Source organism: Ursus americanus, chromosome 4 (assembly GCF_024610735.1).
Source record: "Ursus americanus isolate L20-20 chromosome 4, mUrsAme1.1.p, whole genome shotgun sequence".
Lineage (NCBI taxonomy): Eukaryota > Metazoa > Chordata > Mammalia > Carnivora > Ursidae > Ursus > Ursus americanus.
Window position 1 is genome coordinate 21,546,164 of NC_142130.1, and position 24,047 is coordinate 21,570,210.

General features: G+C 53.5%; 1 long non-coding RNA gene across 1 annotated transcript; it reads right to left on the reverse strand.

Moving 5' to 3' along the window:
- Nucleotides 1-3,340: 3,340 nt before the first annotated feature.
- LOC123778971 (uncharacterized) lies at nucleotides 3,341-8,750 on the reverse strand. Its single transcript, XR_015724155.1, has 4 exons — nucleotides 8,632-8,750; nucleotides 7,963-8,006; nucleotides 5,169-7,715; nucleotides 3,341-4,740 (listed from the first exon to the last, which is right to left on the reverse strand). It is a non-coding gene; the product is annotated as an uncharacterized LOC123778971 (long non-coding RNA).
- Nucleotides 8,751-24,047: the final 15,297 nt, after the last annotated feature.

Genomic DNA, 24,047 nt, shown 5'->3' on the forward strand with positions numbered 1-24,047 from the left:
GGCAGAGCTTTGCAAAGGAGGAGGCAGGAATTCTGGTTGGAAATCATTCAAATGAGGCTATGAAACCAGAACCCAGTCTCAGAACAAATTGGCCAGATTTGGCCTGGGGGGAGGGGGGTAACAAGGGGAGTGGAGAACGCTGGGCCCAGGCTGAGGGGGAGGGGCTGGACAGGACTCCCGATGTGTGTTCCCAAGAGACCAGGCTGTGATCGGTAGAGGGGGCAGCCATCCCCCTGCCATCCCCTGGGCTGCCTGCTGAGATATAGGAGGGAGAAGTCAGGTGCCCAGCCACCCTTCTGGCCTGTGCTGGAGGGGTGTCTAGTCCCTCAGGGTTACTCTCTAGGGCAGCCCAGCTATAACCCAGCAACACCCCTCCCCTGTCCCTGTTCCTGCCCTAACTCTGAAGCAGAGAGGCCCCTGTGACTCCCCATCTTACCAAGTCCTCATTGAAAATTTTCTATTTCCCTTTTAAGTCCCCTGTGTTGTGCTAAGCCGGGGATGCAAGGATGCACTCAACAGAGGGCTAGGTGGGAAGGAGTCTGTCACTGAGCCTTTGATGTGTGACTTACAAAATGGATTCTCATTCCTTGTCCTAACTAGGGAGGTGTCTGGGCGGGGGGTGCCCTGGGCAGCCTAGGGAATGCCTCTCCTTCCCAGGCAGAGCTAGGGATAGCCATGGGTCGGAAATGAGGGGAGGGTGAGCAAGGGGGGGTTCACTGCGGGGCCAGGCAGGGGCTCGCAGCAGAGGAAAACCGAAGCCTTCAGAGACTCATCAAAGGAGCTGCTGTGTGAAAGGGGCAAACTTGGAGGGGTCACCCGGGTTCACACAGCCTGGAGAGGGATGAAGGCCTAGTCTGTTGGGGGGAGGGGAAGATGCCTGGGGCTGAGAGAGGGAGTGGCAAAGCACGGGACAGTAGGCTCCTCGTCCAGCGCTAGCTACTGGCAGAGAGGTTCGCCAAGCTCTTTTCTCTGGAGAAGCTTTGTGTCTGCTGGTCGTGGTCTGGGTGTCTGGGCCCCTTCTTAGGGAGGAAACAGGGTTCCTCAGCCACCCCACCCCCATACCTCCATATCTCTATACCTCCTCGAGGGCCAAAATCAAGTCTCAGAGCCAGCCGGAAGCAGGCCTCGGACACAAGCCATGACCCCCCTTCCCACCCTTCTTCTGCCCCTATCTTCCTCTGCTCTGACCCCAGCCCTGGGGTCTGTCTGGCCTGTGGCTTCTCCAGCACCACCGCCATCATGCAAGAGCCTGCCTTTGTCCTACCTTCTGTGCCCTCCTCCTCCTTTGTGACTCAAGTTCTTCTCCTTGGAGAGGGAACCAGAGACTGATTGGGACCCCCTTTCCCACTTCTCCCTGAGCTCACTAGCCAACGGGAGAATAGGTTCTCCCTCCAGTGTGGGGCTCTCAGAGGCCTCTCTGCCCTGTCTCCCTCCCAGAGTCCTCTCAGCTTTGCCCTCACTGTGGATTCCCAAGGGTCTTCATTGACCAGCCCCCATAGAGTATGGGTCTCAAGTCTTGTTCACTACTCTGGACACCCCCACCCCACCTCATCGAGCTCTCAGAATTCTCTCCATCCTCCCCTCACCCCAGGGTGGATTTGCAAGGTCCTGGTCTGCACACTCCCCAGTGGGGGCCCTAGAAGAAAGGCACTTCTGAGGGAGGAAAGTGGGGGCAATCAAGACTCAGAATGGGAGGGACCTCAGTTTCTGGACCCTCCTTAGGGATCAGGCTGGGCCTGGACCTCTACTCTCAACCCCTCCTCTCGACTGAGGGGCCACTGTGGCGGGTGAGTGAGCTGGAGGGGGATAGGAGGGGCAGGGGAGGTGGGGGAACCGGTCTTGTGTTGTTCTTGGCTTGGAGCCCCCAGCCCCAGGGAAATCCTGACTCTGTGGAAAACTGAGCAGGCAGTCAGGCAGGGGAGGAGGAGTTGGAAGAGGAAGAGGAGGAGAAGGGGGAGGAGGACCAAGGGCTCAGGGTGAGGTGGGGGTAGGGGCTCCTCTCATAAATCAATCCCACCAGCTCTCAGGCCTGACAAAAACCAGAGACCCAAGGTCCCTTGGGGGGCTGCCGCAGGGGAGGGGGGCACAGACCATCCGATGGGCTGTGCAGGAGGCAAGGCCGAAATGAGGGGCAGCATCCTGCTCAGAGAGCCCTGCCTCAAGCCCCCCAAAACAACAGGTGTGTGTGTGGTGGGAGAAGGGCTGAGAAAACAACTTCACAACTCCGGGAGCTGAACCAGGGTGGCTGTGACAGATTGATGGGGGCGGTGAGGTGGCTGGCGGGGGCGGGGGGGGGCTCTGCATAGCAATTTCAGAGCATTTTTATTGCCCTGAATTCTGGCCTGGTTCAACTCCCGAGAAGCCGTGTGACTTGAGACGCGTTGTTTCACTTCTCCAGGCCGCCGCCACCTCGGATGTATGAGGGTGTGGGCTTGGTCCAGTCCACTGACGCTGCGCTACAGCCCTTCTCAGGGCTTGGCCGAGGCAGGAATGTTGCTCTAGAGCTGGCAGGATGATAGTTAAGTGTCTAGGCTCTGCCCTTTAATACCTTTGGTCTTGGGTGGGGCACATAAGCTCCCCTAGCCTCAGTTTCTGCATCTGTCAAATGGGCATAATCATGCCTCCCTGGCAGGGCTGTGATGAGAGTGAAGGAGACAATGTACGTTAAGTGCCTGGCAGATTCCCAGTCAGAGGCTGTTGATTTTGTGTCTGCCTCTTGGGTGTCTGTGGGTCTTTCAGGCTTCCAAAGGACTGCCTCCTTCCTTTATTACTCAAGGATTCATAATGATCAAGTGGCCCCAGCTCCCAACACAGAAGCCCTCACAGACGCACCCCCTCCATAGTTGCCACCACTCTGCTTGCATTCATCCTTCCTGCCAGGGCTGGTGTTTTCCTGAGCTCTTGTCCCACTTGGCCACTGCCCCGCTAGGGACACCTGAACTCTGGGCTTGTGCCTTGTGAGCCATCACCAAAGGTCTGGGACGCAGAAGGAGGGTGCAGCCAGCACAGGGTGGCCTTGAAGCTCAGCTGCCCTGCCCTCCTGGCCCAGTCCTGCCAGCCACGGGCCTCTTCCTGCAGGCTCCAGCCCGGCCTTTCTCGGCCTTCCCCTCTGGGGCCTCCTCGTAATGTCCCATTTCTGCCTCCCACTGCATCCCCATCCAGATTCCTGTGGCTATTGTCAGAGCCCTGCAGCACCCCTATGCCCTATGTGCTGGCCTTGGGTCCCTGCCGGACCTGGGCCTCACGCCGTTTCAGCTAGATCCCCATGACAATACATCTAGATATTTCAACCAGCAAAAAGAATCGACTTTTTTTTTTTAAAGATTTTATTTTTTTGACAGAAATAGAGAGCAAGCACAAGCAGGGGGAGCAGCCCGCAGAGCAGAGGGAGAGGGAGAAGCAGGCTCCCTGCTGAGCAAAGAGCCCAAAGTGGGGCTCGATCCAGGACCCTGGGATCATGACCTGAGCTGAAGGCAGCTGCTTAACTGACTGAGCCACCCAGGGGCCCCTAGAAAATATTTTCTTTGCAACTACATTATATTATTATTTCCCAGGAAACTATCTTTGACCGACCCATCTCCTGCCCCATCTTCTGCCCTAAGCTCCCCTGCCCACTCCCAGGCTCACCGCCTTTTCTAGGTCTCAGGAATCTCTGGAGGGTAGATGTGGTTGTTAGGGAGCGGACAGGCATTGTATGGGCTACTTCAGGTCCCTGCTCTGGAGTCTGAACAGACCCAGGGGGCTGGGCCAGGCAAGGGCACAGCTTGGGGTGAGTTGAAAGGGGGCTGATCTGATCCCTCTTGAAACCTCTAGCTAGGGTCTCCCTTTCCCAGGAGGCCTTGCTTTCCTCTGGAATTTCATACCCTGATATGCAGCCTTAAGGGACTGTGTCCCAAGAGGCAGGGGACAATGGAATCAGAGGCCGAAGAGGCCCTGGATTTTGCTGGGTGGTTCTTGTGGGGACCAGACTACCGTTGTCTGAGGCGTGGGCTTCCCATGGTGAAGGAAGTGTGAGAAGCTGGAGGAGAGGGGATGGCTGATGGGATCCTTGTAAAGCTAGTACCTTCACAAATCTGTCTCCTCCACTAGATGCCAGCCCCACTGGGCCCCTGCCTTTCTGAGGCCTCATCATCACTTGGGTCACTCCAGGGCTGTGAGGAAATCAACCAGGTCAGCTGGGACAGTCTAGAGAGACCATTCCTCAGACAATGAGTTCCTCAGTCTGCAACCTCCCTGGCCTGGGTCATTCAGTCTCTGCCTGACCGGCCTCGGGGATGGGGCACTCGTTACCTCACAAGGCAGCCCCCTCGAGGCTGGGTAGCTGAGGTGATCGAAAGTGGAGAATCCAACGAGTATTTATTGCCAGTCCTTCTGGGGGAGTGAAGAGGAGGTCAGGGAGCACAGCTGTGGATGTCTCCACGAGGGAGGGAGGTACGGCGGGGTTGCCTATTTGGGGTGAGGCCTAGGGTCCTGGAGAAAAGGCTCAGGCCTAGGAAGCAAGAGATGGGGTTTAAGTCTTTGTTCTGCCATTAATGCACTGTGTGGCCTTGAGGGAGTCCCTCTCTTCCCTGGGCCTCAGTTTCCATAATTGTAAACTTTGTGGGCTGGGCTTGGGGACTTCTAAGGGCCCTGCCCCTGGCGACGGATGCTCTTCCGTGAGTCTGTGAATAGCTGGCACAGAGGGATCAGGTCTTGGTCCATGAGGGCCAGGCTGGCTCAAGAGTGCTCAGAGAATGGGCCCTGTGTGGGACAGGACAAGGTTCCCTTTCATTTCATGAGGTCTTGGCAGCAGCCCAGGGCCCACAGACTCTCCCTCCTGCCAAGGTCAACCCAACCCTGACCTGGGGGGCACAACTCCCTGGGGCAGTCAAGGTCAGGAGCTGGTAACTTGGGAGATGGATCCCAGCACAGAGGTTCAGACTCCTGTCCTCTGACCGGGGTGAGGGTCCTAGCACCTTTGACTCTGTGAGCCTCGTGTTCCTGACAGGGACCCGGAGCCATACCCCACCCCCCTTGGAGTCTTGGTGGTCCCTCTGAAGACTTCTCCTGGCCTTGACGTCAGACAAGCCTGATTTAGAATCTAGACCTGCCACTTACTGGCCCAGTGACCTTGGGCAAGTCACTAGTCCTTCTCACCCAGAAGTCAGGGATTGTCATTTCTAGCTTACACGGCTGCTGAGAAGATAGGGTGCATGAGGTGGCGGCACGGACTCCATGGAGCATGGCCGTGATGACCAGTATCGGAGGCCCGGCTAAGCAGAGACGGTCACAAGGAACGGGATGAGACCGGACTCTCTTCCTGCTGCCTCAACCCTCTGTGTCTTGGTCTGTTTGTCCATCAGGGCACTGGGGACTTCCAATTCTCAGGCCCTAAAATCTGCACAATTTGAAGTAGTCAAAACAAATTCTCCACTCTATTTATGCCAAGAGGGAACAAGGACCTGGCCAGGCCTAATGGGTTCCAGGTGTGCTCGGCGCCCCGCAGAGGCTGATCCAGCGCTCTAGCTGTGGCTAGGACTTTTCCCGGCTGGCGGGGAAGGCTCAACTAGGCCAGACCTCTCCAGCCCGTCCTTCCAGCTTCTAAAGTGTGGAGAGCTGGGGCAGTGTAGACTGTAGAGCTCCCCACTAGAGTGGGCCGGCTGGCCCTGTGGTCAGAGGGCCGGGGCCGCAAAGACAGGAGGCGCTGTGCCCACCTCCAGCAGCACACATGGGGTTTCCAGGCTTTTCTTCCCCACCTCGCCCCACCTACCCCAGGCAGTGCTGAATACCTACTGTGTGTCTTGCCTGGACCTCAAGAGGTTCTGGGGTTTCTGGGACAATTTTCACAGACTTGTAAAACTCCTTCTCATAGGAGGCCAACTGCGAGTGACCTCCCAGAGGCTCAGGAAACCAGGTGGGAGCCCAGAGGGCATGAGAGAGGTTTCTTTTATTACCATTATATATTAATTATCGGGTTATATAATCAGAGTGACAGCCGTCCTTTATTAATGGTGAACCATGGGCTAGGTGCTGGTTTCAGTGCTCTCCATACCTGAGTTCATCAGATCCTCACAGCCCTCCATGGCAGAGGCTCATGTTACCTCAAAAAACAGAGGGGACAGGAGGCTCAGGGATACCAAGAACCTCGCCTGAGGTCACCCAGTCAGAAACCGGCTCATGTGGGATTTGAGGGCAAGGCTGTCTGACCTCAAGACAGGACCTGTCCCGCTCTACTATGCTTTTGGCAGGTGGGTCCTGCCCTTCCCTGAAGAGTCAGGGACAGGGCATGTGTGTAAGTGTGAGTGTGTATGGGAGGACGAGGTCAGAGGGCAGAGCAGGAGGGATTTTTCCCTGGGGTGATGCTAGAGGCTCACACACTCATCAGTGAAGCACACTGTCCCCTTTCCCCCCAGTACTCCCAGTCTCAGGCCTCAGCCCTGACTTGCTACCTGGGCAAACACCCTCTCGCCCAGCCTCCCCACCACCCCTGGATTGGGCCCTCCCCAATCCTGAGCTGGCTAGCAGAGGGGACTGTTGGCATTGGGGCCACCATCTAATCACCCCACTCCCACCCACATCATCAGCTGGGCCCTCGGGGACAGACTGCCTGGTCACCATTGGGGAAGGACTGGAGACCCACTCTAGAATTACAGGTGGCGTGATCGCAAGTGAACAGTGGCCTCAGCCTGCCTGTTTGAGGAATTATTAGTAATAATTTTTAGCCTCTATGGTCTTAATGATCATCCCAGAGATACAAATTTCTTACTGCTGTAACTTCTCAAAGCACCCACTACTTTCCTACACAATACCAATTTGTAATGATACATTTATTTACACATCTATTTAGTTAATTCTGTCTTCTACTGGAATGCAAGACCCAAGGGCAGTCTGCTCCCTGGCAGACCCCCTGTGCCTGGCACAACGCAGACACACAGCAGGTACTTGACAACTTTGTTGAACACCTTTGTGGACGACGAGTATAATCAAGGACCATGGAAGGAGGCTGGGAAGGGGATGACGTATGAAGGTGAAGCTTTTGGAATCTGTCTATGGAGCTGGGGTGGGACTGCCTGTCCCTGAAGCCAGGTGTGGCTCTGGGGTAAGGCAGCGAAGCCTCAGGGCCTGTTCCCCTTCTGAGCTGACCCGCAGGTAGGCAATCAGAGGGAGCCCAGGATTAAGGCCTCTCTTGCATCTCCAGACCCTCACAACAGAGAAGGGCCACCAACCACCTTGTTTTCCCCCTCCCACTGACCCTCTAAGAAGGGAGTTTGAGAAGGACCTCAATATTTGGGCCACTTCAGGGAGGACATGGAGAGCTGGTCTAGACTAAAGCTGAGGATGGGACTTTTCCCAGCCTATGGCCGTCGCCTCATGTCTCTAGAGCTGCTGAACACGTGATGAGCTCTCCATCCTTCAATCTCCACTCTCAGCCCCAATATTCTGGGGGCATGGAAAGGGAAGTTAGGAAGATCAGAGTTCAAAGCCAGCTCTACCACTTTCTCACTGGGAGACCTTGGGCACACATAGCTTCTCCAAGCCTCCAAGCCCCCAAGCCTCTAGAACGGAGACGCTAATCTCCACCTTGCAGTGTTGCTGCAGGGTTAAACACAATCACGCATGCGGAACTCGTCCAGTGCGGGCCACCAAGGAGGCACCCCAGGAAGGCCTGGGCTCATCCACCAATTAGCTCTGTCACTTTGGGAAGGATGCCGCGCTGCTCTGGGGCTCAGCTTCATCTGTCAAACAAGAGGGTTGCATCTGATCATCTTGAAGGCCCCTTCCAGCTCTGACTTGCTTGGTTCTATTCTGAGCAGAGAGCCCCACCTCTGGGGCAGGGGCAACATGAACATTCTTTTAGCTCAGATTCAAACCAGGCACATGCTTGCCCAGCCCCATCCCGCACATTTAGCCGGTAGCGATTGCCACTCTGGCCCCGCCCTTGGCACTCCACTGTTCCCCCACGCCCACCCCTACCCTACTTGCCAGGGCCACAGGTGGGTGGATCTCTTCTTGCGGGCTGAAGGAGCCTGGGAGGATAAAGGAAGAGAATGGGAGAGGAGAGGGAATGGGAGAGGGGTTGGAGGAGAGTAGTGAGGGGAAAGAGCAGGGCAGGGCCTCAAGCCCTGGGGAATCCCAGTTCTGCCACCTTCTAGCGCTGTGTGTCGTTGGGCAAGCGACTTCAACCTTTTAGAAGCCTGTTTCCTCATTTATGAACGAATAATAACAGCAGTTTGAAACCCCATTGGGTTTTTGTGAAGGATAAATGAAATAGTACGTATCAAGTGCCTGGCATTCTACAGTTTCATTCCCTGGGAGTGGTTGGGACAAACACCCTTCCTCAGCCTCCAGGGAGGGGCAAGTTCCATGAAGGCCCTGTGGGGGCGCTTGGGCAACTTTCCCGCAGGCCTGCGGTCCTCTACCCGCAGCCGGAGCCTCCTCCCGCTGAGCTGGCAGCCTGGGGTCCTTGGCGGGGGAGCCCCAGCCCGCAGAGCAGCGGGGAAGGCAGAGGCCGGAGCCAGGCCCCCGCCCCCACCCGCACCGCCTTTGCCTCGGTACCAGCGTCTTTGATCTGCAACCTTCAGCGGGATTAAGAGTCTGAGAGCCCCTCTCCCCGGGGTCCCCCGCTCCCAGCCGCCCTCCCTCCGGGCTGACCTCCCAGTCGGCCGCCCGGGCTGGGGGCTGGCTCCGCCGCCGGTGGTCCCCGGCGCGCCTCCGGGCAGGCCACTTGGATTACAAGGGCAGCAGCGGCGGCTGGCGGCTTCGGGGAGCCGGGGTGGGGGGGGCTAAGGGGCGGGGCGGGGGCGAGGGGCGGGGCGGGGGGCGGGGGCTGGGGGGCCCCGGCGCTTCCCGGCCATTTTGGCCGGGGAATCTGTGTAAAGTGTTTAAAAAGAAAAACTCTCCGGAGGAGGACGTAACCTTTTCTTAACATCTGGGGCTCAATTAGCTAATGACAGCAAAGCCTTCTCCGGTGTCGCTGACCCCTGGGCAGCAGCCCCGCTCCCCCACCCCCGGTATTTATACAGCTGCGGCCCCTCGCTGGGACGCGGGGCAGGGGGCTTGGCTGGGTTATCTCGGCGGAGATCCGCCGCCCACCCCAAAAAGAGAAAGAAAAGGCCTAGCACACGGTTCCACCCACCGGCCCCGCAGCCCTCCGCGTCGATCTCGCAGTCTCCCTCTCCCTCTCCAGGCGCTTCCCGCGGCCTCACCGCCCCCCGCCCGCGTCTCCTCTCCCGCTCCTTCTTCCCTCCCCTCCTGCCCTCCTTCCTTTCTCCTCTCCTCTCCTCTTTTTGTTGCCTCTCCCTCTCTCCTCTGCTTCTCCCTTTCTCTCCACTCTTTTGTCTCCTTTCTGCCCATCTTTGTCACTCCTTCACTCTCCCCCTCTGCTCTTGTCTCCTCCCTTTCTTGCCCACACTCCTTTGCCTGTCTGTCTGTCTTCTCTCCCCTCTTTCTCTGTCTTTTCTCTCCCTAGGGGCCTCCCCTCTCCAACTCTGAATAGCTCCCTTGTTCCTCCTCTGGGTTCCTGTCTCTCCCTCTCATACCAGTGCTTCCTCCCCACCTTTGTCTCTCCTTGTCTCAACCCCTGAATGCCTCTCTGTCTGTCCTCTCAGAGGTGCATCCCGCTGCCCTGGCTGCCAGGCACATATCCCCAAGGGGAGCGGGCGTAGTGCTGGGCCACTCTGGGCCAAGCATCCTACCCACTGCAGGGCTGGGCAGGCCTGGGGCTGGGCATGTGCCCACTGACCTGGATCCCCAGTGTGGGAAGTGTGGGAGAGCTGTGTTTGAGTCACCAACTCTGCACGGTTAGAGCCAGAGGGGATCCCAGGGGCTTCTCTGGATGTCCTGCCACTCCAGCTCCTGGGATCTCTACTTCCCTGCCACTCTGCCCATCCCACCCCACCCCACCCCATCACCCTGCCTGGTATTTTGAACCCAGATGCAAGTGCAGACACACACTTGCCTTTTGTCTTCTTTTAGCGCAGTTAAAACAGGCTGGAGTCTTTATTTTTTTAATTCACCAATACTTAAGAAAAAAGTGATTAAGTGCAGAAACTATAAATAGCACAAAATAGTCATGTCCAAAGACTTCATAGAAGAGCAAAGAGCACAGGGTTTGGAATGAGGAGCTGTGTTCAACTTGGAACTCCGTTGTTTAAATGCTTCTGTAATCTTAAGGAATCACTTGAGCCTCAGTTCCCTCTCTATAAAATGGGGATAACAGTAGTTATTAAACAACAATGAGATTTAAGGCCCATAAGACAGCAGCCAGAGAAAGGTGAAATTCTTTCATTACCCCTTCTTGTTTTCCTGGAGAAAATCTTGGTCTAGTATTTTTCTAGGATAGATCTGTGTTCCAAAATCCTACCTCTTTTTCTTCCAAATACACCTCAAAGTCTCACACCCCTGGCAGACTCCTCTACCCTTGTACTCCCTCTATAAGTGACCCCTTGCAGACTCCCTTTCGCAGAAAAAGGCGGAGAGCTAACATTTGCGGAACAATGGAGGTGGGAGGAGGTCCCAGGGTTCAGGGGTTGAAGCTGGGTAAGGACCCCAGGCTCACTCTACTGGGACTGCGGCGGCTGCTTCGCTTGCGAATCATGAGTCCTCACGAGAAAAAACGCAAAGGGTACTACACCTGGGGAAACGGAGAAGCAATTGTTCAAGTACCACGGCTACCTGCGGGCAGAACCGGGACTGGAACCCAGGGGTCTCTCCTCTAGAACCCAGGAGGGTTTCTCCCCACGGGTAACGGGTAGAAGAGGGACAGGGTGCTCGAACACCTTCGGTGGCCCGAGCGGGGCAGAGGAGAGAGGCACAGCTGCCCTACTTTCTGGGAGCTGGGGTAGGGGGCTCCACCCTCCTACCCCGAGTGCAGGCGGGAGGAGGCGGGGACCGAGGGTGGGCTGCCGAGCCCTGGCCGTCGTCGAGCCCGCGCCGGCCCCTCCGCCGCCCCCAGGACTGGCTCCCCGCGCGCTGGGCTTGCTGCCGGCACCGGATGGAGAGTCCCGAGAAGGCTTAATTTGCAGGAAGACATTCTCATCAGATCTCGTCTCCGGCAGCCCAGCCGAGCGCTGCTGCCGGGGGTCTGGCCGGGCTCCTCCCAGCACCCCTCCCCCGGGCCCCTGCTGGACGAGAAACCGAGATGGTGGCAGCAGAAACTGGAGCCCCGGCGCCGGAGCGGCCGCGAGGGGCCGGGGCCTTTGAGGGCTTCGCTGCCTCTTGCCAAGGTCAATCCTACCCCTCCCACGCTCGGGCGGTGCGCGCCGCGTGCTCCCGGCAGCCGGGGGCGAGGGGCTGGAGGTGGGAGTCCCGGGCCGGGTAGGCCGGGGTGGGGCAGGGGCCGGGCCTCAGCGCCCGCTGCCAGCCGGGTCCCGGGGCAGGTGCTTGGAGACTCCTGGGCTCCAGGAAGGCTGGGAAGGGGTGCTGGGGCCAGACGCCGGGACCCAGGCGGCGGCGGGGTTGACCCACTCGGGCGGAAACGGAGACTAATTAGGGACGTTTTTATGCTAATATGCACCTGGCTGGGCTTTTCTAGGGCGGAGAAAGGGTGTAGAAAAGAAGGGAAGAAGTTCCGGAGAGCCGGAAACTTCCGGAAGCACTTGATTCCAAGATTAAAGACTGTTCGGCTTTACCGCTCACCCGTTGTGTGGCTTTGGGGAAGTTGGTTGGGGACTTCAGTTTTCTCCTCTGAAAAACAAGGAACACGGGTCGCGTTTTTTCCCAAGCTCATTCAGCAAAGAGGTGAAAGTCAGGCCCTCAGGTTGCTCTCGGAGGCTAGAGGGGAGATGGATTGCAGCAGGGATGAGGAGGAGGTGTGTGTCAGAAGGAAGACTCCTGGCCTTTGCAGAGCGTCGGAGTTGCAGAAGCCAGGAGCACGTTTCCAAGGGGCCGAGCCTGTTTCCACTGTTGCCCAGGGGTCAACGTGAGGGGGGCGGAGGACGGAGGCTGAGCAGAGGTCCCCAGACAGATGTCAGGAGGATCAGAAGGAGGTGGCTTGGTGATAAGAGATGGGGTGGGGAGTAGGGTAGAGAAGTGGGTGTTTAATGGTGGCACCCACGTGAGCTTAATCATAAGGTTGGGGTGGCAGGGAGTTAAAGATGCTGAGTGGAAGGGGAGATGACTGATGGGGTCGTGTCCTGAACAAGGCTGAGGGGTGAGAGCTAGGTCACAGGTAGGAAGGAGCAGGAGACACGCTGGGGTGGGGGAAGGAGAGGATATTTTGGCCTGTGGGGGCACTCTTCATTAACCTTACTCAACTCAGTGTTGGAGGAGGCCTCAGTGTTGTCACTGAGTGAGGAGTGAGTGGGCCTGGGAAGAGTCCACAATGGACACCCAGTCAGGAGTAGGGTAGGGATGAAGGAAGGGCTGACGGGCAGGGTTGCAACTGAGGCTGGATTACAGGAATTTGAAAGCAACATAAAGGAAAGATTTGTGGGGATGGGAGAGGGCCGGCATTTCCTGAGATGGTCTCGCACCCTTCTATACATTGTCTCTTTTAATTCCCGTCACACAGTGCGGCAGGTGTTATCATCCCATTTTACAGATGGGGAAATATAGGCTCAGAGTGGTGAGGAACCTTGCCCAAAGTCACTCAGCTGGTAGCTGATGAAGGCATGATTTGAACCCAGGTCTGTCTGCCTCAGAATGGAGGCTGCTTCCATTGTGCTCCACTGGGCAAGAGACCTGACCCTGGGGCCTCAGCAGTGCTTCCTTCCCCAGGTGTGGCCATCCTGGGGCACTGACCCATTTGGCTGGAAGGAAGAGGCTGGGCTTTTGACCCAGTGCGGCCTGTCCTGAGCCAGCCTGAACTTGCAGGAAGGCTCCACCCAGCTGAGAGGAGGGGGAAAGGGTGGGCTTTTTTTTTTTTTCTTTCCCTAAATGAGATCAAACCATATATGTTGTTCTGCAACATGCTATTTTTTCTCTTTATATTTCCATGCCCATATATCTATATCTATATATATCTATATATTTATATAGATATCTTTAATATTTAAAAGTTGTATAGTACTCCTTTATCTATTCCCCTCCCTCTGGACATTTGTATTGTCTCCAGAGTTTTGCAGTCACAAACAGTGCTTCCATGCACATCCATCCTCGTCAGAATATCTTTGTGCAACCAAGGGTATTTCTAGAGGATAAATTCCTAGAAGTGGTATCTTTGGGTCAAGAATATGCTCATTTTAAATTCTTTTTTTTTTTTAAGATTTATTTATTTATTTGAGAGAGAGCAAGTGAGCACACAGAGGCAGAGGGAGACGCAGACCCTCCCCCCGCCAAGCAGGGAGCCCAATGTGGGGCTCGAAGCCAGGACCCTGGGATCATGACACGAGCTGAAGGCAAATGCTCAACCGACTGAGCCACCCAGGTGCCCTTCATTTTAAATTCTTATGGTTAATACTGAACGTCCCTCCAAAGAGGCTATGTCAGTTTACACTCTCTCCATCAAAATATGAGTGTGCTCATTCTTTCACATCCCTGCCACCGGGTATCATACAGTATATACGTATTTGCCAATCCAGTGAGACAAAAAGAGTTTTGCACTTTTGTTTTCATTTTGATTTTCCTGCGTCTGTACAGCTCAGCCAAAGGCCCATTAGCTGAAGAAAGCATCATTTGTGAAGACCTGAAGAAGGGCTCGGGAATGCGTGGCAGATTTAGGGCAACTCTAAGGAAGGTCTTAATGCCAATGAATGCAAGAGAGGCAGCAGAGTTCCATTCTCTGGGCGCATTCCTATGCTCCGGGTGGGTTAAGCGGTCAGAGCTCCGCGGGCTGGCTACCTGAGGGCTCCTGGCCAGCAGGCAGATACCCGCTGTGAAGCCTGGTTGTCTGGGGGTTAGAGGAACAAACTAACAGGCTGCCTGGCGCAGAGGAGGGCAGGCTCCAGGGAGGGCACAGGGAAGAGGAGGGTCACCAGGCTCTGGGTGCTACATGAAAACTGGGAGAGCCATAGGCTGGGAAGGTGAATGATGGGAAGAGAATGGGACTCCAGACTCCGCTTAGCAAAGGTGCGGGTGGGAGTATCTTCTCCTGACCCATATATGCTTCTGTCCGCAGCCTGTTCATAATACCATAGCTGATATTTTTTGAGTGCTTATTATATAATAAGACATTGCTCTAAACATTTCAATTTATTGAATAATTTTATCCTTGCAACAATTCTATAAGATAGGTAAAATTATTATCTCCATTTTATAGATGAGGGCACAGAGGCATAGGGTGAAGTTGCTTACCCAAGGTCACACAGCTAAAAAGTGGCTAAGCGGGAATTCAAACTCAAGCCACAGGGCTTCGGAGTCCATGCTTCCAACCACCACGTGCATGACTTCTTACGGCCTTCCTTAGCTAACATAATAGTTACCACCATGAACTGAGAGCAGACCAGGCACACTATGTTTTTGTCTCTGATGCTTACAGCAAGCCTGTGTAATAATAAGTGTTATCCTTAATTTGAAGATGAGAAAGTGAAGTTTGGAAAAGCTGAATACCTTGGCTGAGATCACACAGCTAAGAAGAATTTGAGCTAGAATTTACACTCAGATGAATCAAAAGCCCTGCCCATTCCATATCATCCCAGGGCCTTTTACAACGTAAGGAGAGGAGAACTCACACAGCCGCAGACTGGTCAGGGCTGGAAGGATCTCTGAAACCGTCTACTCGGAATCTCTCATCATAGATGGAAAGATGGAGGGTCAGAGAGGGTACTTGGGCAGGGAGTGGTGCGCAGTGCTGGGGAAAGCCCTCCCTCATCAGCCAGGCTGACTGGGACGCAGAGTGGCAGTTTGGAAGGGGAATCTGGGGGTGCCATTCTTTTCCTGTAACTAGAACCTGGAAACTTTCCCCTTCCCATTTCCCCTTCTTAACCCTGCCCCCCCACCGCCCCATATACATGACCAACCTGCATAAAGCAGAAATTGGTGTCCTGGACAGAGCTCTTGAAGGGTTCTAAGAGCTTCCCACCATCCCGGGTTACCCAGACATTACCATTTCACCTTATTGGGCCACAGGATAAGTTACCCTTGTCCTCTCCAAGGGTACATGTAAAAATGCAAAGTGCCCTGGGACCTAGCAACACAGTGAAGAGGGCACAGCAATGATCCACACCTTCCTGTGCATTAGTTTGTTAGCTAGGACGGCGTGTCGCGAATGAGGATATCTAGCCTCAGAATGCCGAAGTTCTCTGAATACTTTTAAAATTTGGATTCCACTGGTATTAAAATATCTTAGCAGTTATAAGGACAGGACTCTGAAGTTAAATGTTTTCATGGACAAGGATTTCAGTTCCTTAAGCTCTTGCACCCACATGGGCCTGGGAGCCACCAGGGGCTCCCAGATGGGGTCTGTGAGATTAACCTTTCCCTAGCAGAGCGCTGGTCCCATGCAAGTTTGGGAGGCTCCGTGCAAGAATCATAGTGGCACGAGCTCTGTGGCAGTGGGCCTTTCAGCCCTCGCATCATTCTGCCAATGTGCTGGGGCCCAGAAATCTGGGTTCTGGTCTCAGTTATAGGGTCACTCAGGGTCTCAGCTTCTTCAGGTGGAAGAGTCCCTCTTCAGTTGTACAATATCCGTTGTGTCAGACCCATGCCGGTTCCTGAGAGGGATGGGAGATGAGTGAGGTTTAAGCCTATGAGGTCCAGACGAGCTGGTGAAGGCACTGAGCCTCACACCCTCCTGGCTGGTGGCTCAAGGCAGAGGGTAGGCAAAGCCTAGCGGTCTAACAGAGGAAGAGGTCACTTGTGCCTGCGAGGTACAGGTGGGCTTTGTGACAGAGGTGGCTTTGAGGGGTACCTGGCTGGTTCAGTAGAGCAACGTGCCTCTTGATCTCGGGGTCGTGAGTTCAAGCCGCACATTGAGAGGAGAGCTTACGTTAAAAAAAAAAAAGAAGTGGCAGTGGCTTTGAGCTGGGCCTTGAGGGGGCTGGGTGGGGTAGGCTTGTGGACAGAGCTGAGGTGCGAAGTACGTTTAGGGGACTGGACCTATAGCTGAAGGACCTTGGGGATTATCTCATCCAGCTCTCTAGGGTACAAGAGAGCATGAGGCCAGACTGGTTCAAGGGCTTCCCCAAGGTCACACGGCCAGTTGGGGCCATGCAGACAGCAAGGGGGTAGGCAATAATGTGTTCAATCTGGAGCTAAGCGTGCAGCCTCACGAATGTTTTCAGGGAGTCCAGCCCATGCTGGCGACCCCCTCTTACATCACATACTCCACGAAGCCCACGGCGGACTCCAACAACCCACCCCTCTGCGGCCTCCTGGGCTCCGGAGGCACGCTGGCCCACAGACCTGGGGGTGTTTTAATTTTATTTCCACTCAACAAAACAGCCACATCCTGGCAGAAACCAAAGTGGAGGGAGGTCTTTAGTCCACGGTTCCCAACCCTTAGTCTTTGCAATAATAGAACTCAGATTGGAAAAAGGTGTGAAAGTCAGAACCCGCAAAAGTCCTGCCCAGATCCCCTCGCTTGCACAGCTTCCCGGGTGGGGGGGCTCCCCGGGCCTTCAGCTAACGGGGGAACTTGGGCACAGACAGCCTGCCCCCGTTTGGCCCTGGGAGTCTTTCCTCTCCTTGGCTGGGGAGAGGGGGCTCTCAGGCTGTGCCCACCCCTTTGGGCTGGAGGAAATCCTCCCCTCGCACAGGCCTCTGGGGGTCCATAGCCACCACCCATCCAATTTGGGCAGAGGGGGCTCATTGCCCCAGGACTAACAGGATAATGGTGAGGCGGTCAGAATGGGGCTGAACCCAGAATGTCCTAGAGTCTCGTGCCAATTTCTTTCAGCAAAGATGTGGAAAGAACAGGCTAGTGTGGGTGTCCATCAGGGATGTCCAAAAGCATGGCCGTGAAACCCAGACTGACCGCGTCCTGTCTGGGTTTGGCTGCTGCTGCCGTGACCACCGCCACCATCACCATCACGACCTCCACCTCCAGGAACATCTCCACCATCATCACCACCCCTTATCGCCACCCCTCACCTCCCCTAATCCTTCTGTCGCCTGCTGTCGCCCACCCCTACCGCTGCCCGGTGTAATCCATCTACACTACATAGAACATAAAGAACTGCTATTTGGGTTAACCCTTCAACCCCTCTTCATTTGTCCAACCCCAGAAAGGCCCAACTATAGACCCCATTTCCCCAGTTTTTCTTTTGAGGCTTCTCATAGAAGATGAAATTAAATGCCGTGCGCTTTAAGTTAAGGAAGATTATGTGTCTCTTGCCGTTCCTGATTTACCAGGCCCATCATTCTGTCCTGGAAGGAAATTGGATTACTCTGACAGAATGTGTTCTTTGGAAAGCAGTACTGGTTATTACCTAATTCCTTATGACCTAGTGTTTGCAGATTGATTTTTTGACGACGTGTCCCAGTAGTTTTCTATTATAGCAGCTCGGCTGATGGACCCAGCACTTGCCGAGGCATCTGCTTTCCCCCAGGTTTAAAAAGAGGCAAGGACAGGGTCTCCCTCTGTCTCCAGGCTCCTCACCCGTTCTCCATAAATCCCCTCAGAGTGAGAGCTGGGGATCTGACTCCACCTTGGGCCAATTCCTTAAGTACCTAAGCATGTAAGCCATCAGGGCCTGTGGATGTGAACACACGAGCTCGTTCCCTCTTGGCTTCCTGCCTTCTCGTGATCCCATGCGGTGCCTCTTTCAGTTTTCGGATCACAGCTGACCTTTTTAGGCCAAGAAAAAAATAAAAGCCTCTGCTTTTTTAGTGTCATTGCTTATAGCTTTCTCTCCCCACTCAAAAGGAGCCAGCAATCTCCTCATCCCCTTTCGTTGGCCTGTTAGAAAATGTTTTTCTCATTCTTTTGCCGCCTTGTGCAAGTTGTATCTCATTTCTTTCCCCTAACGACTCTTCTGATTTTATCTCCACAGCCTTTTGTTATTTCTCTGTACGGACCCCTCCTTCCTAACCTGGCCTGATTTCCACTGTCTTTGGCACGGCCATTTTCATTTTCGTTCTCTGGGAAGCTTTCTGCATAACGAGCAAGTCATCTCCGGGCCTCTTTTAGCTGTTTTATGCATCAGGAGAGTTTCGTTCTCTTCTCCTAATTTTGTTGCCTTATGTGGAAATGTCCAATTCTCCTTAGAGAGTGCCTCTGGTTCCTCCGCTCAGCATTTATGCTTTTCATCTTGGTTCCCAAAACTTGGTGTGAAAAGCATGTAGAAGGGGCCGATTTCTGGATCTTGTCTGAGTTCCTGCTTTTCTTCCCTTTCTCTTGGGTGGCAGTCACCTTTCTCATGTGTCCTTCCATCCTTGGCAGTGTTAGTTGTGTGTGTCACACCTAGTTGGCACCTGCTCCCCAGGACACGTACCGGGGTAAGCACAGGGGGCGGGGACTGGCACCTGGATGCTATCACTGGAGCCGAGTTTGGGTGTGGACACTTACCAGGAGTGTTTGGTTACCATGGAAGGCTCTCTGTGTGCAAGGACCCGTTTGTTCATTCTCAGACTGCCTCATTCCTTCTAGAACTTCTGTTTTTGTCTGGGGCAGAGCCTCTGTACTCCATGAGGGCCCATGGTCTTCCTGGCTCCCCGCCATCTGGATGAATCTTGTCAGGATGGCCCTGCCCAGGCCCCTTTCCCGTGTCTCCCCAGGGGTCCAGTGCTCCCAGTCATCTGCCCTTGTCTTCAAACTTGCCTCCTCAGTGAAGACTTTCTCCACCCAGCCTGGCTGACTCCTGCATCCCTGAGAGGAGGCTCGGGACCTCATCCCTTCCCTCTTGTAATGGCTGTGACAACGGGACCTCCACAATCCCTTCTTTTTTTTTTTTTTTTAAAGATTTTATTTATTTATGTGACAGACAGCCAGCGAGAAAGGGAACACAGCAGGGGAGGGGGAGAGGAAGAAGCAGGCTCCCAGCGGAGGAGCCTGATGTGGGACTCGATCCTGGAACGCCAGGATCACGCCCTGAGCCGAAGGCAGCCGCTTAACGACTGCGCTACCGAGGCGCCCCTCCAGGATCCCTTCTTGAACTCCCCCCCCCACCCCCAAGACAGGGCTATTCTCTCCCAGGATCCAGCTAAGCATCCTCTACACTCTAGATTTAATTTTTAAAAAAGATTTTATTTATTTATTTATTAGAGAGAGAGAAAGAGGGAACATGAGCAGGGGGAGAGGGACAGAGGGAGAAGCAGACAGATGCTCCGCTGAGCAGGGAGCCTGCCGATGACAACAACGACATGGGGCTCCATCCCAGGACCCTGAGATCATGACCTGAGCCAAAGGCAGACGCTTAACTGACTGAGCCACCAGGAGCTCCTACATTAAATTTTTTTATGTCCGGAAAACATGGAAAATACAGATTAGCGAATATTTAAAAATAGTTTTCAAAAATCACACATAATCCCACCATTCAGAGTTAACCTTGTTGACATTTTGATGTATACCCTCCCAGGTGTATAATTTCCTTTAACGAAGCATGTAGTCAGCAACATGGCGTCTTTCCGAAGTCCATACAGGTCCACCGCGTTATTTTAAACCGCTCCGTAGTCCTCCAGTGCTCAAGTGAGCCACGGTTTATTTCCACCTGGAAGCTCGATGAGTGGTGCTGGCTGACTGCGAAAACCAAAGACAACCCCCCCACCAGCCATTGTAGACTCCCCTGCATTTTCTTTCTTTCTTTAATTTTATTTTTAAGTAATCTCCCCACCCAATGCGCGGCTCACACCCACAACCCTGGGATCAAGAGTCGCGCTCCACTGACAGAGCCAGCCAGGCGCCCCATTCTCCTGCATTGTCCATGTGTTTTTGGAGCCCAGTGATTCAAAGGCTATAGAAAGAGCCCTGGTTCCAGCGGCCATCTTTCCAGGAGATGGGAGTTTGAGTGCAGCCTCTTTTCATCCACGTGTGTGGGTCTAGGATCTATCCACATGTCTCTCTGAGACTGACATTTTGGAAGCATCTAACACAACTAACCACTCTCCCCTCCTTGACCTCCTTCCTCCCTCTGGCCTCTGTGATGACACCTGCCACCTCAGCCCTTCTCTCGTGTTTTGCCTTTCCTTCATAGTTTCCTGAACTAGAATCTTCCCTTCTGACTAGCAGTTACATGTTGGTACTCCCAGGGCTCTCTCCCTCCTGTCTCTCCCCACCTCTTCCCACGCAGTTGGGTCCTTTTGGATGACCCCTGTTCCGTGTGCCTGAGGACCAGACTGTCTCTGGCTCCTCCTCTTCCCTGAGATCTAGATCCACAGGGTCAGTGGCCTGAAGAAAACGGAGACCATCACAAACTCGGTGTTTCCATGTCTGAGCTCACTCCTCCTTACTCCCAACCTTCATGTTTTCTTGGCGTCTTTGTCTCAGTGACTGATGCTATTCTTCCAAGTCAGAAGCCAGAATAATGAGATGGGAAACCTTCTCTTTCCCTCTTAAATCCGTTGCCTCCAACAGCCTCAGCCCTGCCCCTCCTCTGCTCCTGCTCTCCACCTCAGTGAAGGCCCTGGGATCTTCCTCCTGGACTGTGCCCACAGCCTTCTCACTAGTTCCCCACCCCCAGATTCTCCTAGAACTCACCCACCAGGATACTTTTTACCAATACTTTTTTTTAAAGTTGAGGTATAATTTACATACAATAAAATGCACATATTTTCAGTGTACAAGTTGACAAATTTTTTTTTAAAGATTTTATTTATTCGACAGAGACAGAGACAGCCAGTGAGAGAGGGAACACAAGCAGGGGGAGTGGGAGAGGAAGAAGCAGGCTCCCAGAGGAGGAGCCTGATGTGGGGCTCGATCCCACAACGCCGGGATCACACCCTGAGCCGAAGGCAGAGGCTTAAGCGCTGTGCCACCCAGGCACCCCCAAGTTGATAAATTTTAAGAAATAGGTGACATCTGTATAACCAGTACTCTGACAAAGATACAGAAAAATTCCATCATCCCTTAAGGTTTCTTGTGATCCATTTCAGCCAACGCCTCTCCCATGGGCCATCACTCCACTGACTGCTTTTAGTTAGTTTTGACTATTCTATAGAACTTCGTGTCAATGAAATTATATAGTTTGTATTCTTTGCTTAGCAAAACGTTTTCGAGATCCCTTCATGTTGTCATGTGATCACTTAAAAGTGAATATTTTGGAACGCCTGGGGGGCTCAGTCGGTGAAGCGTCTGCCCTTGGCTCAGGTCATGATCCCAGGGTCCTGGGATAGAGTCCCCCATCGGGCTCCTTGCTCAGCGGGGAGTCTGCTTCTCCTTCTCCCCGCTCCCTGTTCGTGCTCTCTCTTGCTATCTCTCTTTCAAATAAATACAATCTTTTTTTTTAAAAAGTGGATATTTATTTAAGTCAGTCTCCTGTGTAAAACTTCAGTGGCTCCTCGTTATCCACATTCCCGGCCACTGCATGATCTGGCCTCATCTTACACACTGCCCGTTCTTGAACTTTAACCTTTAAGAATACAACCATTTGTTCACCTGCACAAACGTAGCTTTTCATGGGCTGAGTCTGCTCATCTCCAACTCCGTTTGCCTAGTGAACTCCTACTCATCTGGCAGTGCTCTGTTCGAACTAGATTCTGTGAGGGTTTCTCTGACCTGTTCCCACCCCCAGGACAAAGTCTGTCAGCTCCACTGTAATGGACTGTGTCCACTATTCTAGTCACCCCTGAACCCCCGCCCTTCATTAATTGAATGGATTCCTTTCTTAGCCTGACTCCTGTGTCATGGACATTATTTATCGTTGTTCCCATTACACTATATGTGTTTATGTAATTGTGCAACCCCTTAGCTATGCTCAGAAGGACAGAAACGTTCATTCTGTTTCCGGAAATTCTTCCTATGGAAGATATTCTGTTGCCTACTCAAGAGCTATTCCTTGCAGTCTTCGTTGCTTACAGACCCTGATCTTGTTCAGGCAGACATGTGCCCAGAGATAGCTTTCAGTGATTGATTGAGGAGTGGTCTACTTCTGACCAATGAGACATGAAGGACTAGTCTTTAGAAGGCTTCTGGGAAAGGTTTTTCTCCCTAAAAAGAAGAAATGAGAGGTAAATGGCTCCTTGTATACTTTCCTCCTGTTTGGGACACTATTTTGTGAGGGTATGATGTTTGGAGCTGTGGCATCCATATTGTGACCATGAGACACAGGGTCACGAGAAGCACAGAGACATGGATTCAGCACTGTGGCATTATGGAGGAACTAAACAAACCCCAGATTCCTTACCTTCCAACTTCTTGTTATGTGAGGGAATTAAATGACTTGCTTGCTTAAGACACAATTAGTTGGGAAAAAAAGACACAAGATGGATCTTTTGATATTTGCAGCTGAAGGCATTCTTAACTGATACATCTTGTGAATAAACTTTTTATTTTCAGATGAAAATTTGAGATATTGTAGAACACACACACATATATACATATATATATATATATATTTTTTTTTTTTTGAGAAAGAGAGCGTTGTGAGCAGGGGGAGGGGCAGAGGGAGAGGGAGAGAATCTTAAGCAGGCTCCACCTCCAGCAGGGACCCCGATGCAGGGCTAGAACCTATACATTTTTATGAGATCCTGAAGCACTTAGTATCCAGATGGTGAAGAACAATCTTCCCTTCCAGTGACGGTACCACCTCTACGTCTACCTTGTGTGAGCCTCAGGGAGGCTTTCCTTTCTATCTTTGTTTCTCAGTCTTTCAGCCTCTTGACCCTCCCTTAGGAAAAAGGAAGGAGCTTCCCCCTCTGGGCCTCTGACCTAGGCTCTCATTCAATTAGTTGCATCTAGTTTTCCCCCTGTAGAGCTGGGGAGAGAGGGTTTCAGGCCCTAGGTTATCTTCTTAGCAACCCACAGAAAAAGGTTTTGTTAGCCTACTTTGTAGAAAAGTTGAAAGTCAGAGGAGTGAAACACCTGACTGTGGTCACGTAGTTAGGAAGTGGAGGAGCCCCACGGGGAGGGCTGCCCAAGCTCCTCATCTTTCTGCCTTGACACTCAGCCTCTCCTGGGCTTGAATCACATCAGAATCTAGAAGGTGGTGGTGCCACATTGCTTTGGGGGGCGGCCATGAAAGCGCACCGCTCAGATCTTCTGCTCTGGGGAGTTTAACTGACCAGGGCCCAGGTGTTGTGCACCGGTGCGGAGCCACGCTTCCCGTGGGCTGCTCCCCGCTGAACGCCGAGTACGGCAGGGACACTAACGATGGTCCCATTCCCCAGAGATGCAGGCCTCCTCCGGGGATGGCTTTAGCTCAAGGACTTCTCTTGGCTTGGCCGAATCCTCCTTAGAACCGTGTGGCAGCCTGAGCCTCTGTCCATCTGACCATCCGTCCTTCCCTCTCTCCCTCACAGAAGTCAGACCCACATCACGGTTTGATGGTTCCTTGCTTCTCTGGCTCACTTCTCTTTTTCTTTTACAGATATTTCCACAAATAAATCTCTTGCATGTATCTTTTTTTTTTTTAAAGATTTTATTTATTTATTCGACAGAGATAGAGACAGCCAGCGAGAGAGGGAACACAAGCAGGGGAAGTGGGAGAGGAAGAAGCAGGCTCATAGCGGAAGAGCCTGATGTGGGGCTTGATCCCATAACGCCGGGATCACGCCCTGAGCCGAAGGCAGACGCTTAACCGCTGTGCCACCCAGGCGCCCCTCTTGCACGTATCTAATCCCTCCTCAGGGCCTGGCTTCTTAGAGGACCTGAACTAAAGTGCTTTGGTTTTTTTAAACCCCTAAAACTCAACCTGGCAACGTCTAGAGAAAGCACCTGGCACGTGCTAGGCTGTTCCTTTTCTCTTTTCCTCGGTGTGTGAAGGTGTTAATGGTGGCTATGCCGTGAGGCTGTTCCTGTTTCCGCTGGGAGCAAAATGGACCACCCCAGGACTGGGAGAAGTTGTGCATACCTGGAAACTATGTACCCTGAGTTCAGAGAGGCTGAGGCACTCACCCAAGGGAACACAGGTCATGCCCAGGTGCCCGCATGTATGCACAATGGTGTCTGGAGGGCGGCGACAGAGTCAGAGTGAAGGGAGAGGGTCAGGATGCAGTGTGGGGCAGGCAGAGTGCGTGAGGAAAGCAGCCCCTTCCTGCCCCTCCCAGCTGACTTCCCAGGCGGCCACTGCTGTGTTTTGGTGCCATGGCAACTGGTG